This window comes from Balaenoptera musculus, chromosome 3 (genome assembly GCF_009873245.2).
Source record: "Balaenoptera musculus isolate JJ_BM4_2016_0621 chromosome 3, mBalMus1.pri.v3, whole genome shotgun sequence".
NCBI lineage: Eukaryota > Metazoa > Chordata > Mammalia > Artiodactyla > Balaenopteridae > Balaenoptera > Balaenoptera musculus.
In genome coordinates, this window is record NC_045787.1 from 81,426,529 (window position 1) to 81,442,878 (window position 16,350).

Consider the following 16,350-nt stretch of genomic DNA (forward strand, 5'->3'; position numbering starts at 1 on the left):
TTTCTCTCAAAAATATTCATGTATTTTAATCAAATGATCACTAATGTCTTTGCATAATGAGTCAAGGATATATCCTTGACTGTAAATCTAATGGCAATACATTGCTTCTGTTCCTCTACTTTTGTTTGTGATGCTGCTTATGTATAAGCAATAAACATTTGAATTAACATTGCTTGCACCTACTAAAAGAAAAAAATGCCAAAATATTATTCTAATGGTTATACAAATATAAAAGTTTTATGATTTACTAAATATCAAAATAATTTTGCTGCTTAAACTGAAGGAGGAACTTGTGAGGCATATGAGTAGGAGTGGGCTTGATTAAAGAGAGACAGTCTATGATTGGTGCCATACAAAGTCACATTTCCTTCAAACAGATTACTGTGGATGGTAATTTACATAAATGTGTGCAGTTATTTCATGAGATGTTGTTTGCATAGCTATTTTATACTAATATATTTGTACACCTCTGTAAGCCTAATCTCCATTAAGTTTGATTACAGTACACATTGTGTTCCTTTAATTTCCTTTGGTAAGAAACACCTGGTTGAAATTTCTGTTGTTTCTCAAACATCTTAATAAATATACTATCCATGGACCCTTGAATCAAACATTTGCTGTGCATTACTCTAAATTTAATGTCTGTGGGACAAGCAATGTAAAATTACTGAGCAGAGGTCATGTTATTGAATTTTTCCTTCACTTTTTGAGGAAATCAAGGAATGATATTTCACTGTTGTTTCCTTCATGATCTTGTAAAAGTGTATTTTATTATATCACAATTGACCTTCTCATAACCCAGCATTTCTCAGAGTGCTGTTTATCATTTGGTTTTATAAGTGAGAATGCATACCATGACATTTATACACCTTCTGGAAGAATTTACCATTTAAGCAGTACAATCTCATATGTCACATACTAACAGTAGTAGTTGCTTTTTAAGAGAAAACATATTTAGATTGTTATGCAATTTCCAGTTTTCCAGTACATTATTGTCATCAGACATGAAAGCTGTGGTTTAGAAATGTTTATTTTTCAGCCAAATAGAATCTAGCTAATGCAGATGTTTTATACTCCATAAAGTAATTTAGGGAATCACTTAACAAACACATTTTCATCAGCGTTACAATGCAAACCATTTCATGGTAGTTGCATTTACAATTCAATTCCCATTAAAACAGCCTCCCAAGCTACAAATCACTGGTCTGCTAAGTACCACCTGAATGTGCCAATAGTTGCACTTAATGTGCTGTGTGGATTGTTGCAGGAAACCAGGCTCTCCTCTATACTTCAGAACTTTGCAAATACCAGGATTATGACTGTTTGTGTTTCACTTTTTGTCTTTTATTGAGAGTGGAAGAAAGAAAAAGTCTGAGGGAAAGAGAAACATGGAGTTGCCTAAAGCCACATGAAATTACCAGAAATACAATCAAAAGAAGGAAAAAATAGTTTTTGTGGCCATCCTATCACTAAGACTCTTTTGCTAAGCTCTCCTGTAGTCTCCCTCAGAACTGCCAACAAAATTATCTCTTACATTTTCCCACTCAAAGGTAGATATCATTCTTTCCAAACTCATCCTTTACTCAGTTATTTATATTATTCCACTCCATAAATTATCATTTGTCTATACAAGGACACTATAAGACTGATAGGAAAAGCTCTGGAAGATATTCCCACCAGTGCCGTCTCTTTGCAAAGGACCAATCATATGCTTATAAAAACAAAAAGTAAATTAAACAGTCAAACATATTTATTGAGTACCATTGTTTGTAGAACATTAGCTATTTAAAAAGAAATGCCATTTTGAGCTGTCTATTGTAGAATTAGAAATTAACTTTGAACAATTGTAAATTAGCCCTTCCTCTTATAATAAAGTATTCTAATTACTAGATTATTAATTAAACCAGACTCAGTACCTGACATTCTACTCGCCAGAAAGAATTAACACTCTTCCACAAAGTGATTATCCAATTTTGGTGATAATTAGCACATAGCAGAATCAGATTTCTCTTTAAGATATGATTTATTCTACTTCATTTGATTCTGGGGGTCATGAAAGAAGCATTTAATGTCCCTAAAAGCCAGTCTGTTAACTTCAGTCACCAAATTACTATCCATCCTGCACCTTCTTTTTTTTTTTTTTTCCATAGCTGTTTCTTGTTGATTTGGTTTCCCATAAGCCATTATGTAGAACTGCATAGTATAAACCTGTCACAGTTTTTCACTATATGCTATGCAGAGAGTTTCTGAAAATTTTCTCATGAAAATACTTCTTTCAACCTGTGTTTTCAACAAGAGTTATTACCCTTCATCTCTAGTGGCTGAATTATTTGAAGCTGATAAGTCACCTAATAGTTCTCAACTCCCCAAAGCACCTCCATTATGGGAAACTACTTCTGGACTGTCATTTAGTTTGTGAAATATGAAATGCTGCCATGTGGTTGCTTCTCAGAATATCTAAGAGAAGAAAATACAAATGCCAATTGCTCACTAGCTAGAAATCTTAAAAGGATGAACTTACAGTGTTCATGTTAAATTTCTCAAGAGTGATCTCACTTCAACTTACAGAGCTTGCAATCAATCATCTGTTAATATTGTGCTTTAACATTCCAAAACTTAGTTATTAGAAATGAAATGCAGTTAAAATTTTTTCTACTATCTTTTTATGTTATAAACTAAATATCATAGGAAGTAAACAAAATAATAAATCTAGGGAAAAAAGTAATAATGGTGGAAATATAAATTTGGTTTGGGGCCTCACCAAACAGTTTAGAAGCCTGACAAATTTCCCCATTTTCAAGACCCACACTGGTGGTAGGAAGGTATTAAATAAATATGTTCACATAGAAGAGAAAAATTTAGAGCAAATAAATAGAGCATTCGGTACATAATTTATTATTTAAAATCTATGAATAAAGTGAAAAACATTTCAATTTGTATTCTAGGCTAATGTTTTATTTTCTGAGTAAATTTATGTTGCTTACAATCAGTATTTGCTTACATACTTTAATAGCCATAAACATTTTCTCATCGTATTACTGTATTCTGTCTGATCAAGTTTTGGGCCGTTATTTGTGTTGTTGTGGGTAAGAGATAGAGAAAAGTATTAAAAGAAGCTCCAAAATGATAATTCACTGATTTAATCAAAAAAGATCTGGTAAGGGCAGTTAAAAGAAAGGGGTAAAGAAATATAGAAATGGGCTCAATTTTAAGAGAGAGTAAAGAGGAATGATTTGCAAGACTAAGAAATAGCCATTTTGCCACAGGAGGTGGTAACAGCCAATGGGAAGATAGCATTAGAGTAGCTGTGTTTCATTAATGTGATTTTCCTTTATCACTCTTTTGACATAATTCAGAAAAGATTTAAAATACTTTACAATGGATTTGAGTGTTTAACAGGTTTTTTACTCAAATGTGACATTGTACTGATTTTAGCTGTTAGGCAGATTGGCTTTATGCCCACTGCATATGTTAGTACAAATCTGTTTTGGAATGGTGGGAGGATATAAGTCAACATGTAAGGATGACAGCTTACACTGCTACTGAGTATACTGTAGGGATTCCATTAGGTTATTTAATTCTAATGGGTCTGTGAATCTATTTATATAGGGGTAAAAGTAATCCTAACTTTATTCTAGAAAATGGGTTGTTATTTTGAGAGAGAGAGGAGAGAGAGAATTATAAATTCGTGCAATAAAAAAATTAAATTTCTTTGAATATCTCAGAATACTTTAAAATCCACGGATTTTGATTCTAAAATAATATAACACTTGCCTAGAGAAAATAGACAAATTCATGTAGATAAGTAAGTTTTACTTTGGTTTTTGTTTTTGCTTTTGCTTTAGTGAGGTGTTAAAGGGGAAGTCACTATTAATTGCTTTTGTGTGAAATTGCTGTTCTTAACTCTTGAAGAATAAGTTATGTTTTCAGGTATTTTAAGATAAAATAAAAGGTGTTATAACCATCCTACCTATCAATATAAGATATGTTATGCTGAAGTAACAGACTATCCTACAATTTCAGTGGCTTAAGTCAACAAATATTTATAATTTTTTCATGCTGCCTGTGCATCACAGATCACTGGGTGGAGGCAGGAGGTGGGGCTGTTCTGCTCAGTGTAATCACTCAGGAACCCAGGCTGGAGTTTTCATTTTAGCACATCCTTTCATGATGACCGCAGCAAGGAAAGAAGACAGGGTGGATTTTCCTTTTGCTCTTAACACTTCTAACTCCATGTGACCAGCATATGGCATTGTCTAAAGCAAATATATTGACAATACTTAATTTCAAGGGGACTGGTAATTGAAACCCTACATAATACCCAGATGGGGGCAGAACCAGGGCTATTCGGTGAACTGTATCATTTATATATCCTTAAAAAAAAAAAAAAAGATGTCTTTTCTATAGAACTCTGTAATAGCATATAGAGCTACAGGCCAAATAAAAAGTCTGAATTTTACTAAGAAAGGAATTTTAGTGAAAAGCATAGAAACCAGATGAAAATTACAGTTTCAAATGCCAGAAAAGGAAAGAAACCTCCTCTTTCCCTCCCATAGGACATGTAATGAAACCTCAGTAACAGTGCCCAAAGGGTCCCATGTATGCTGTGTAGATTCAAACATTTTTGATGGTACTAATATATTTTCAGGTCATTAAAGTTCAACTTAGTAAGAAAAGAGATTTATTTGAGAATAAATGTGCTATCATGAGTAAATCAAATTTTCTCTAGTGAGGAATGACTCAGTGTTTCATTTTATTTTATAGTCTCACCTTTATTTTTATTTGTTTCTAATTTAGGAATCTCAAAGATTCCTCCTCACTGACCTATTTTCATACCTGTTCCTATTAAACCATGGTGATATTTTCAGCAGCATCTTGTAGACTCTATTCTTTTCCTTCATAACTTCTCTTTTTACCATACTTGTTTACCTCAGGCATTTGATTATCCTATCTTGTCCATATGACCTTATAAGCAATATTTTCTCTTCCCCTCCTGCTCCTGTTGTTAAATAGTCTATTTTCCTTTCACAAAGATTTTACACACTCAGTCCACTCCATGTTGCTGTTGATGTTGCCAACCTCTGCCATTATTCTACTCCCTTTCCTTCCCTGTTCTTATTTTGAGCCTTGGATTCTGATGTTTGAATTAATTAGGAACTCCTGTAGTAGAAAAGATGTATCTAGAATTCTCTTCCTGCGTTATTTCCTACAGCAATAGAGTAAGTGTGTATTTTTACTCTATGAAAGGACTGGTTTTCCAGCAGTGCCTCCGTGAGAATTATTCCCCAGACAGTAAAACAAGCACCATGATATGATATGTATCAGAGTGGGGCATCCCTCACCTGAGGTGACTGGAATAAGTCTTGATAGGAAGCTTAAAACATAGTAACACCTGACTGCACATTCAATGTGTTTAGAAGTTTATTTCTTCTGTCGGTGTTAATTAAAGGATTAGGGCAACATACGTAAAGGACACCATCCCTGATAACCATGGTTTTCTTATACTGCTTGAACATAAATGAATGAGATTCTAGTGAAGAAACTGGAAGGAAAGCTAGCAAAGATGATAAGCTAGTTCACCTTTCTATGGGAAAGAAAGAGACAGCAGAGGGTTATCTGATTATATAAAGAAAGGGTGGCATGGACATATATACACTACCAAACGTAAAATAGATAGCTAGTGGGAAGCAACCACATAGCACAGGGAGATCAGCTCTGTGCTTTGTGACCACCTAGAGTGGTGGGATAGGGAGGGTGGGAGGGAGGGAGATGCAAGAGGGAAGAGATATGGGAACATATGTATATGTATAACTGATTCACTTTGTTATAAAGCAGAAACTAACACACCATTGTAAAGCAATTATACTCCAATAAAGATGTTAAAAAAAAAAACCAAAAAAAGTATTGCTCATGAATTTCTGTTTAATGAAAGGCACCTTTAAGAGAATAAAAAAATTCATAGAAAACAAGAATGAATAGGCAAGTCAAAGAATAGAAAATATTTGTATTAAAAAAAGGGCTGGAGAGGAACTCAATGATCAATAGATTCAACATATTCATTGTGCATAGGAAGAAAACAAGACTTAGAGTTAAGCAAAAGTACAGATTGCACCCTTAGTTGTATTAGTTTACAAGGGCTGCTGTAACAAAGTACCACAAACTGACTGGCTTAAACCAGAGAATGGCTTGTCCTGCCATTCTAGAGACTAGAAGTCCAAGGTCAAGGTGTCGACAGTTTCCATTGATATAAATCAGGCGACAGTTCCAGCTGCCCTTGATAAAGTTCTTAGGTAAATCAGTCAGGCAGGAGCAATCTTACAAAAACTATGAAATGAGCTAAGCTTTTCTGCTCTATTCACAAGCTACATTCTTTTCTCTTTTATTGAAGATACATTAAAACAATTTTCTAATAAGATATATCTGAATGTGTACATGTTGGCATAGAGCCGAAAAGTACTGAGGGGCTAAATTTTGTCAAGAAAATTGTTATTCCCTGACCATGAAATCTCTTCAGACTGCTGAACATTAAAATGGAGCAATCTTTCTTTAAAATAGCTATCAAGAGTAAGGGGAGGTGAAATAATATATCCTCCACCAACTCTCAGAAAAATCGTTCTACTTTGTCTATCAATTCAGCTCAAGGGAATGGTTTGATGTTATTTCCACTATAGCAATCTATCACAAAGATCATCAGATCTGAAAGAACTTAGCTAAAGAAGCTGAAACAAGGTGCCTTCTTGTAGTCGAAAGATACATTTTCGTGGACATAAGAATCAAAGAGCTTCCTTCTCTGGTGTAAACTCTCTCCCAAAAGGTATCAAGCCGGTCCAGCACCTGAGAAATTTTAATAATTTTTACAACTTATAATATGCCTGAATTTTGAACTAATTCCTTCTATGTAATGATGCTTTTCTGAATTTTTCCTAGTATGTATGGAACATAGCAGGAACGTAATATATTTTTGTGTAAATTACTTCTGTGAGATTAGAAAATAATACTAGTGGGAGATAAGCAAATCTCTACTATCCACATATTTTGTTTCAGAAATAATTATATATATATGAGAGGGAAGTACGTATCTCTGACTTTAACAGGGAGATGGATAATTTCCTCCCGATAGCTCTCACCACATCACTACCAACCAACTTATAGTGCCCAACCATCATGCAAGTGTGAGAGTGAAGGGGGACCTCATCTACACACTTTTATTTTTGTTCTTTCTGCCCAGCACATTTCCTCTTTGGTCACCAAATTAGCCTCTTAGTAGCTACCATCTTGCCATTAGGTAAAGTCCCCAGTGTCATATAAAAGATATTTTCCATTATGCACTAAGCTTTTCTTGAGTGTCTTTCTGGATTCACTTTCTAATACTTTCATTCTGTCTCACTGAGCTCAATTGGGCAACATATGTGTAGGAAAGATTTTTCTCTTGTCTCTTTGCATTGAAAATTTTGCTCTTCTTCCTTTGTTTCCACTATCTATATTCCACTGTTAGTGTTTTAGTTTTCTTTTTTTCTTTTTTAATCTCTCATCTCAGGCCAAACCCCTCCTTTTCCAAAGCCCAGCTCCTGAGAACCTGACCTCAACACGGGCTCAGGTGCTCCTGCTTGCCCGAGAGGGTGTTATAGGTGGTGGCGTGCTGGAGCAGCTAAGTTGGGCTTGTGAGAGCCAGATGTGTGCATTTTTCCCAACTCTGTGTTCAGAGACTTCAATTCAGTAGCTTAGAATTGGCCGTGGTGGGAGTGCTCACATCAGACATACTGACAAATGCTACAAATCAGAGCTTTTGCTCTCATTGAGGGCTAATAGGGTTATGAAGTTTCAACTATTAGTTCTGGGCTCCGTGTTTCCACATTTTCTAGTTCCCTGAGTCGAAAATGGCAACCCTAGTGACTTTCATCATCCTGCAACCCTGCCTTACTTGCTAGCTTAGACTATTATGAATATACAGTACTTTTATTATATCAAGTGCATGTTTTGGGGGATATATCTGAAAAATAAATTCTGAGAAAATGGGTTACTGGGTTAAAAGATACATAAAATAAACATTTTTAATTTTGATAGATAATGCCTAATTGTTCTGTATTTCAAGATTTTGAACTTCTGCTAATAGTGCAGAAAAGTGCATGTTTATTTCTCCACATTCTCACAAGGAATTGGTGTCTCCAAATATTATTTAACTATTCTGAGAAAAAATATTCTTTTGGTTTTTATTTCTTTCACTACATGCTATATTGACTTTTCTTATGTATCATTATTTCTTGGAGATTTTATATTTATTTGTTACACTGTTTTTTATTTCTAGCATTTCCTTTTGCTTAGAGTTTCATCTCTCTGCTTACATTATCTATGCATTCTTGCATGTTGTTCACTTTTTCCATTAGAGCCCTTGCCATATTAATTATAGTTATTTTACCTCCCTAGTCTGATAATTCTAATATCTCTGCCACAACTGAGTCTGATTCTGATGCTTGTTTTTTTTTCTTCAGACTGTGTTTTTTGCCTTTTAGCACGCCTTGTCATTTTTTGTTGAAAGCCAGGCATGATGTATCAGGTAGAAGGAATTGAGGTAAATTGGCCTTTAGTGTGAGGTTTATCTGTCCAGGAGTTAGGCTATATTTACTGTTTGCTGTAGGTGTCAGAGGGTAAATGTCCTCTAGTGTTCTTGTTTTTGTCTCTTCTGTTGTCTTTAGGTTTCCCTAAGTCTCTTTTTTTTTTTTTTTAATGTTGATATACTCTTTTTTAAAATTGTTATTGGGGTATAGTTGATTTACAATGTTGTGTTAGTTTCAGATGTACAGAAAAGTGAATCTGTTACACAAATACATAAATCCACTCTTTTTTAGGTTCTTTTCCCATATAGGCCATTACAGAGTATTGAGTAGAGTTCCCTGTGCTATACAGTAGGTCCTTATTAGTTACCTATTTTATACATTGTAGTGTGTATGTGTCAATCCCAATCTTCCAATTTATCCCTCCCCCCCATTACCCACTGGTAACCATAAGTTTATTTTCTATATTTGTAACTCTATTTCTGTTTTGTAGGTAAGTTCATTTGTAGCCTTTTTTTCAGATTCTACATATAAGCGATATCATATGATATTTGCCTTTCTCTGTCTGACTTACTTCACTTAGTATGACAGTCTCTCTTGAAATAGGAATGAGCCTTGCAGTTCTTTCAGCTGTAACCCCTCGTAATTATATAGGATCCCAATTAATGTGATGATGAGGTGTGGGGGAGAGGAAGCATCTATAATTCCATAAATAGGTTTCATTCTTTGAATGAACCCGTGCCCCTGGGCTGTGATCTGCACTCATGCTTCTCACTTTTTTGTCTTCCCCACCTTGGGTGACGCAGGAAGGCTAACGGGGGCTGGGGTTGGGTGCTTCTCTTCTCGTTGGTCAGTTAGGCTCTGGTAAAATCAAACTGGCCAGGCTCTGGTAAAATAGTTTCCTTTAGGGACAGACATTTGTTAAGAAGAACAGAAGCTCTGGACATATTTCAAAACTGGTACTTCTCCCCTTCCCCTGCCAGAAGCATGAGGGGACTTTTCTCCACTTTTCACAGTGAGAACCTGGTGAGATTTCTAGAGGTAAAGCTCATGAAAGTGAGGCAGTCCATTTAAGGTTCCTACTGATACTGTCTCCAGCTTTGGGCATCTGCTCCCTGTGTAAGTTGTGATTCTCTGTGTTCACCTGTGTCTCCAGTTTTCAGGGCAGCAGTTTTCCCTATAACCACAATTCTCTGATAAATTAAAGAAAAATTGTTGATTTTCAGGTTTTTTTCAGCTTTTATCCTGTTATGAGGATGGAAGTGATGCCTTCCCAACTCTTTACATGTCATACCAGCCCATTTTATATTTACTCTTTTCAGAAAACTTTTAATTGTTAGCATGTTTAAAATTATTAAAACATTATGAACCCTATTTCACTTCTCCATTGGGAAAGAAACTTTAGGGTACAGCTTAGAGGCTAGGAAATCAGACTTAAATTGCATACCCCATGACTAAGCAGTGCATTTTTGCACCAAGACCTTAGGAACATAATTAACCTATCTTTGCATCAGTTCTTCTTCCACAAAATCAGTTCATCTTCCACAAAAAGAGTAATAATAACTTTCCTATAACATATAGGTGATTGTATGTTCTTTTATTTGATAAATACTAGTTATCTAGACTGGAGGTTGGCAAGCTACGATCTGTGGTCGAAATCCAGCTCACTACCTGTTTTGATGATTAAAGTTGCATTTCTAACAGATGGTCAGGTGATGCTCATGCTGCCGGCCCGGGAACCACCCTTTGAGAGCCACTGATCTAAGCTCTTCTGCAAAAGAACTATAACCGTCCTAAGAAGTTGAAGCTTATATCTACTTCCTTTTCCCTGAGCTCAGATGAACTTGTTTTGTTTTGAGTCTATTTTCTCATGAAAGAAAAAAAAAAGAATCTCTAAACTCAGGGACACAGCTGAGAGTAGAAAGCCTAACATGACCTCACCTGAAATCTCTCTAGTTTAGCCCTTGTCTCCACCTGTGGAAGCCATTAAACATTCCCAGCTCCCCCTTCCTCCATCTCCGCCACAGAGGGTGCCCCAGGCAGCGTCTCCACCATCATGCAGCCTCCTGGAATCAGATGCTTTTACAGTCTCCTCACTGTGGTAAGAGTAAATCTTTTGTGATATTGACCTGGGAATTTATAGGTAATGTTAACTGAAAGCTAGAGGAGCTCTGTGTGTGAAAGGAGGAGTTAAACAGTTTTCTACTGGGAGGCTTTTCTTTTTGACGGAGTCCAAAGTATCATACTATGACTTAGACATACGTTGTAGTTGGATTGACTTAGTTGAAAGTGTACACAGTTGTAGGTATTGGTTTTAGGGATTATGGGCTGATCCTGTCACTGCATTTAAAATGAAAGAAAAACACATTTTAAATGATCAGCTTTACCTACACTTTTCGTTCATAGTAGAGTTATTTAGATTTTAAATGGTGTATAATAGATGACATAAATTATAGCTTTTAATCAGGCTTCTTAAAATTTCCATGAATTGAATTACATAAGTATCTATCGTGCACTTGCTGTATACTAGAAACTGAGAAATAACAAAAAAATTGGTAAGAGGCTTTCTTGTTTTGATACATTTATTAAAAGGCAGAATAAACTTAGTATATAAATAATACAAGAAATAATAAGTAAATTACCATATAAATAATACAATGCAGACTTAGATAAATATTCTTAAAATATATAAATGTATGAACGATCAAAGAAGAGGAGAAACACCTGTGGCCAAGGGAAGTCTAGCCAGTTACGTTGAGAATGTAATGTTGGCCATGGGTCTTGAACAATGGCAGTATTTCCACAGGTGGGCCTGTTGGATGAGGGCATTTAAGTTAATAGAAACAGCATGAGCAAAATCAAGAAGTCAAAGTTTGAACTATTTAGGATGGTAGGTAATATTGTTTGGCTGTAGATATATAGGGGAGAAATAGGTGATGAAACGAATACATGTAGATTTTGTGGAATATGTACTTAATCTGGGTTGGTATAAGTAGCAGTTTTTGAGCAGGAAAAGATTTGTCCAGAAATAAAGTACAAGTTGGCAAAGCTGGCAATGAGTTTTGTGCTCTGTGGGGATAAATCAGAAAATAAGATTATGAATATCTGAAATAGGGTAGCGGAAGTTATAAAAAAGAAGATGGGAAATTCAGTACCATATTCATGGAATATATAAATATGTACGTATATATATATATATATCTTGTTATAGAGTCAGAAGTTTAATATATAAGATTTCAGGTATGTATACAATCATATAGTTAGAAAAAATGCTTGGAAAAAAACAAAGTATACAGTTTGGTCTTTTTTCTATATTGCTGACATATGGTAGAAACATGGAAATATGCATGCTGAAGTATTAACAAGGAGGTTCTCTGAGAGGTGATATCAGGAGTGATGTTTCTTTTTCGTTTTTGCTATTTTTTGAAAGAATAGGTGAGTTGTATTATAAATATCTTGAAGTTTATATTTTTGAACCACATGTGTACTCAACTGAAATTCTTCATTAATCTAGGCTATTTATTTTAAAATCCTCTTTAGTGTGTGGTGGACTATTTGTTAGGTTAAAGGAAGTATGACAGCATAGTAATATTGACTACTCATTCATTAACATTATTTGAGTCACTTTTCTTACTTTATAATACCATGCTAACTGAAATCCAGTATGTGCATTTATGTTATTTATTGTGGAAATTAGTAAATGTCCCCTGGGACACAAATATGAAAAGTATTAAGGATAAAGATGTTAAGACATATTACATTTAGGAGGATTCAGTTTTATGTTTTAAGGAAAATGGAACTTGTTACAATGCTATGAATATTTTCTTTTAGTTAAGCATCATATAAAAACAACATTATCATGCTTGAATGCCAAAAGAAAGCATTCTTACGTAGTACTTGGCATTTATTAGTTCACACGGGAAAAAATGGGGGAGATAAAACGTGGTAGTGATGGTTGTAACTGTTTTGGGGATTATGGTGGTTCTATTTACATTTTATTCAATTTTTCTACATTTCCAAGCATTCCTTAAAAAGCATAAAACATACATTTCTAAAATAGTGTAAAAAATTCTTAGAAAGTGTAACATTTAATTTTATGTGTCAATTTGACTAGGCTAAGGAATGCCCAGATTGCTTGTAAAATATTATTTCTGAGTGTGTCTGTGAAAGTGTTTCTGGAAGAGATTAGCATTTTAACTGGTGAATTGAGTAAAGCAGATGGCCTTCTGCAATGTGGGCAGCACCCAGTCCAGTGAGGGCCCAAATAGAACAAAAAGGCAGAGGAAAGGCTAATTTGTTGTCTCTACTTGAGCTGAGGCCCATCTTCTCCTGCCCTCAGACATCATGCGTGCTCCTAGTTCTCAGGTTCTCAGCTTCCAACCAGGACTTACACCATTAGCCCCCCATTCTTAGGACTTCAGACTCAGACTGAACTAAACTACCAGCTTTCCAGGTTCTCCAGAAACAGATCATGAGGACTTTTTGGCCTTCACAACAATGTGAGCCAATCCCTATGACAAACAGACAGACAGACAGTTAGATAAACAGATCGATCAATCCTCCCTCACTCTCTCCTTCCCTTTCTTCCATTCTGTTTCTCTGGAGAACCCTAATACAGGGTTAATCATGCAGGTGGTAGCCATAGTACTATATTTTTATAAAGTTAATAAATTTGAATAGGTAGAAACTTAAGGCTCTAACTTCTGATGCTTATTTCAAATATGTGACTCATTTATTTACTTACTTAATGAAACAAAATAAACCTACATACATACATACCCCAACCGGAACTGCTGGTGTGGATTGAGTGTGTGATTGATTATAGGATCTAGATAATATGTCATCCCTATTCTGGAATACCATACAATATTAGAGACCTATACATTCACAAGCAAAAAATGATGGTAAAATCTGCTAAGTGTTTAATACAGAAGTATACAAAGTTCTGGGGTAAAACAGGGTAGAAAACACCCATTACTTCCCAGGGAGGTAGAGGTTAACATATCAGAAGAAGTGATATTTGAACTGAGTAATTAAACGTTTGAAAGGGGCATAGGAGTGCAGAACAAATACAAAAAGAAGAAAAATGTGCAAGAGAGACATTAAAGAGTATGATATACTCCTTGAATAAGGAGACATACGTCATGACCAGGACATATCGTAAGTTTGGGTAGAGGCAGAAAATGAAGCCAGATTAAATTAAGACAGATTGGGGATTTATGGTAAAGTTCTGTAGGCTAAACAATTTAAAACATATCCTGATGTCACAGGACTTACTAAAGATGTCTTAAGCAGAGAATAATTTTGTTTTTATTTGGTGGTGTTAAAAAACAAAATTTAACCATGTAAATTTAAAAGATCTAAAACACTTCATTAAATGATTGATGAATTGGGCAGCATCCCATCTAGCAAGTAGAGGGGAGCTCCAAAGGAGTACCAAAAGGGAAGTGTTTTCAAAGGCGGGACAAGGAAGTCATTAACAGAAAAAAGCATTATTTCAGATTAGGTCACCTAGCTTGTGAGGGAAAAGGGTCTTACTTGGTGGGTTACTTCTTCTTTCTTTGGGGGTTGGAGCAGGTCCATGTGACAGTACCTCCTTGGTGCTGACCAGAAAATTGCTGACTGACCAATTAAGACAACATTTCTGGGGGAGGTTGAAGCTTCAATTAGGTTAGGTATTAAACCTCAGTTTGGTGGCATGGTCTAGCATAAGTGACTCCATTTGGGCCCTGTGGTTTCTTTTTAACAGTCAGTGTAGGGTAATGGTGGGAAAGGGAAGAGATTCGTTACAGAGGGGCCAATTGAGAACTAATTGCAAACTAATCACCCTGAGACAGAAGAGCATGTTTTTCTCTCTCTACACTAGGGAACTCTTTAGATTAGGGTATATTTCTAAACACTTTATTATTAGCTAGGTGATTATAACTTCTGTAGAGTTGCATAACCAGTCATATTGCTAAACTTATGTATAGGTGATGATTAAACCTGAATCATAGAAAAGTGTTCCAACTTCTAAATGGCAAGTTTCCTTCTATGGAAACCCTACTCCAAGTACTAGATCTGGGGGGGAGCGGGTAATGGGGGGCAGTGTTCAGGGTCGGTTTTCTCAGGGTTATTCAACTAAATCATTTGCTTTCCCTCAATTAGTTTTTCTCTTTTACCCCAAACATTTTATTTATTCTCTAGTACAAAAAATTTGATTTTTACATTTTTCTCATTATTCCCCGTGTTTTTATTCATCCATAAACTTTATGCCTGGAACTTACAGAAGTTTTTTTTAAATACTAAAATACTAGTATTTAAAGGGATGAGAGGGAGCAGGGGAGGGAGGGATCCCGGACCATGACCAGAACAACAGCAAAACCTATTTTTCAAGCTCTTTTCTCCTTTCTCTGCTATGACCTCCAGAGTCTACTGTGAAATCTGCAGCCTTTCCACCTTCTCGGGGGAGGGCTAAGACTAAGGAACTTAAAATACCTGTCAATGCAGCCCAGTGATCTGAAATGCGTGCGGTCCTGGGCTTTGTCCCTAAGGACTCCTGCTGTCAGTAACTGCCTTGCATCTGTGCTCATCAGATCCTTTCTTTTGAAACTTTGTAGCATTTGCTCGTTTACCTTTTGTAATCTTTCCCCTCTAAAAATATTAATCATTTCCAATTAAATGGAATTTAAATTTCTTTCTGTAGAGATATTGGAGAAGGTGACTGGCTAAAGTGATTCTCTTTGCAGCTGAGTTGAGAAACCATTCTAGTTCTTTTTCAGAGTAATGACTGTGATCTAGTTCTATACAATGCTTATTAAGAGGATATTTAAAGAATCATAATAAAGATGTGTTTAATGTAAAATGTCCTCAGTGGACTTGGGTCACTCTCTGAAAACTATCTGTGATAGTCTGGCCCTATTAAAACCAGAGTGGGCTATGTCTCAAGCTTTATGAAATACGAATAATATTGTATCACACATTTGCATAGTCACACATATACATATAAGTAATCTATGTATTTTATACTCTGTAGTTTTGTAAAAATCCACAAACATACATGTATCTTACTAATTATTTTCATAAAACTTAAAATGAATGGTTAACAATTTGATAAAATTTTAAAACAATTTTGAGATACATATACTAAAACCACATATAAAAATACGTATAGCCTGAATTAAGCTATTATACTATAATATTGTATTTATCCAATAGGATAAAAATCTTTCCTAATGTCTGTTGGAGGTTGTGTTATACCGTCAGCCAATAAACAGAAACGTAAAGTTTAAACATGTTAGTTCTGCTTAATATATAATCATCTACCCTTTTTGAAGAGGCAGATTCAAAGACAGTTTATTCTTATATAAATTCACAAAGGTAATTTTTATGTAATATAGAAATAACAGTTTTCTGTTAATGAGATTGCTAATTTACTGGACCACAAACAGAAATGTAGTAATGAATAACCATGAGAGATTTTATATCCCTACAATTCTTACCAATTGATAATACCTTTCTTGTTCATCTACTGGTACACAATATTAAAAAATGTGTGATTCTAGAATTTAATCTCTTTAAATGAAATTCTGAGCCTGAAATTTTATCCAAAACAGACTATCCCATCTACATTTTATATTACGCAGTGTTAAAGAAGTATATAATTCAGGTATGTTTTGGAAGAAGTAAAATTAAGTAGCTATTGTAGACATGAGGTAAAATTTACCACATTTCTGGATATTTAAGCTCGAGATATATTTGAGAAAAGGGAATGAGATACCAGTTAAACTGTATAAACCAACCACTGATATTTAATATA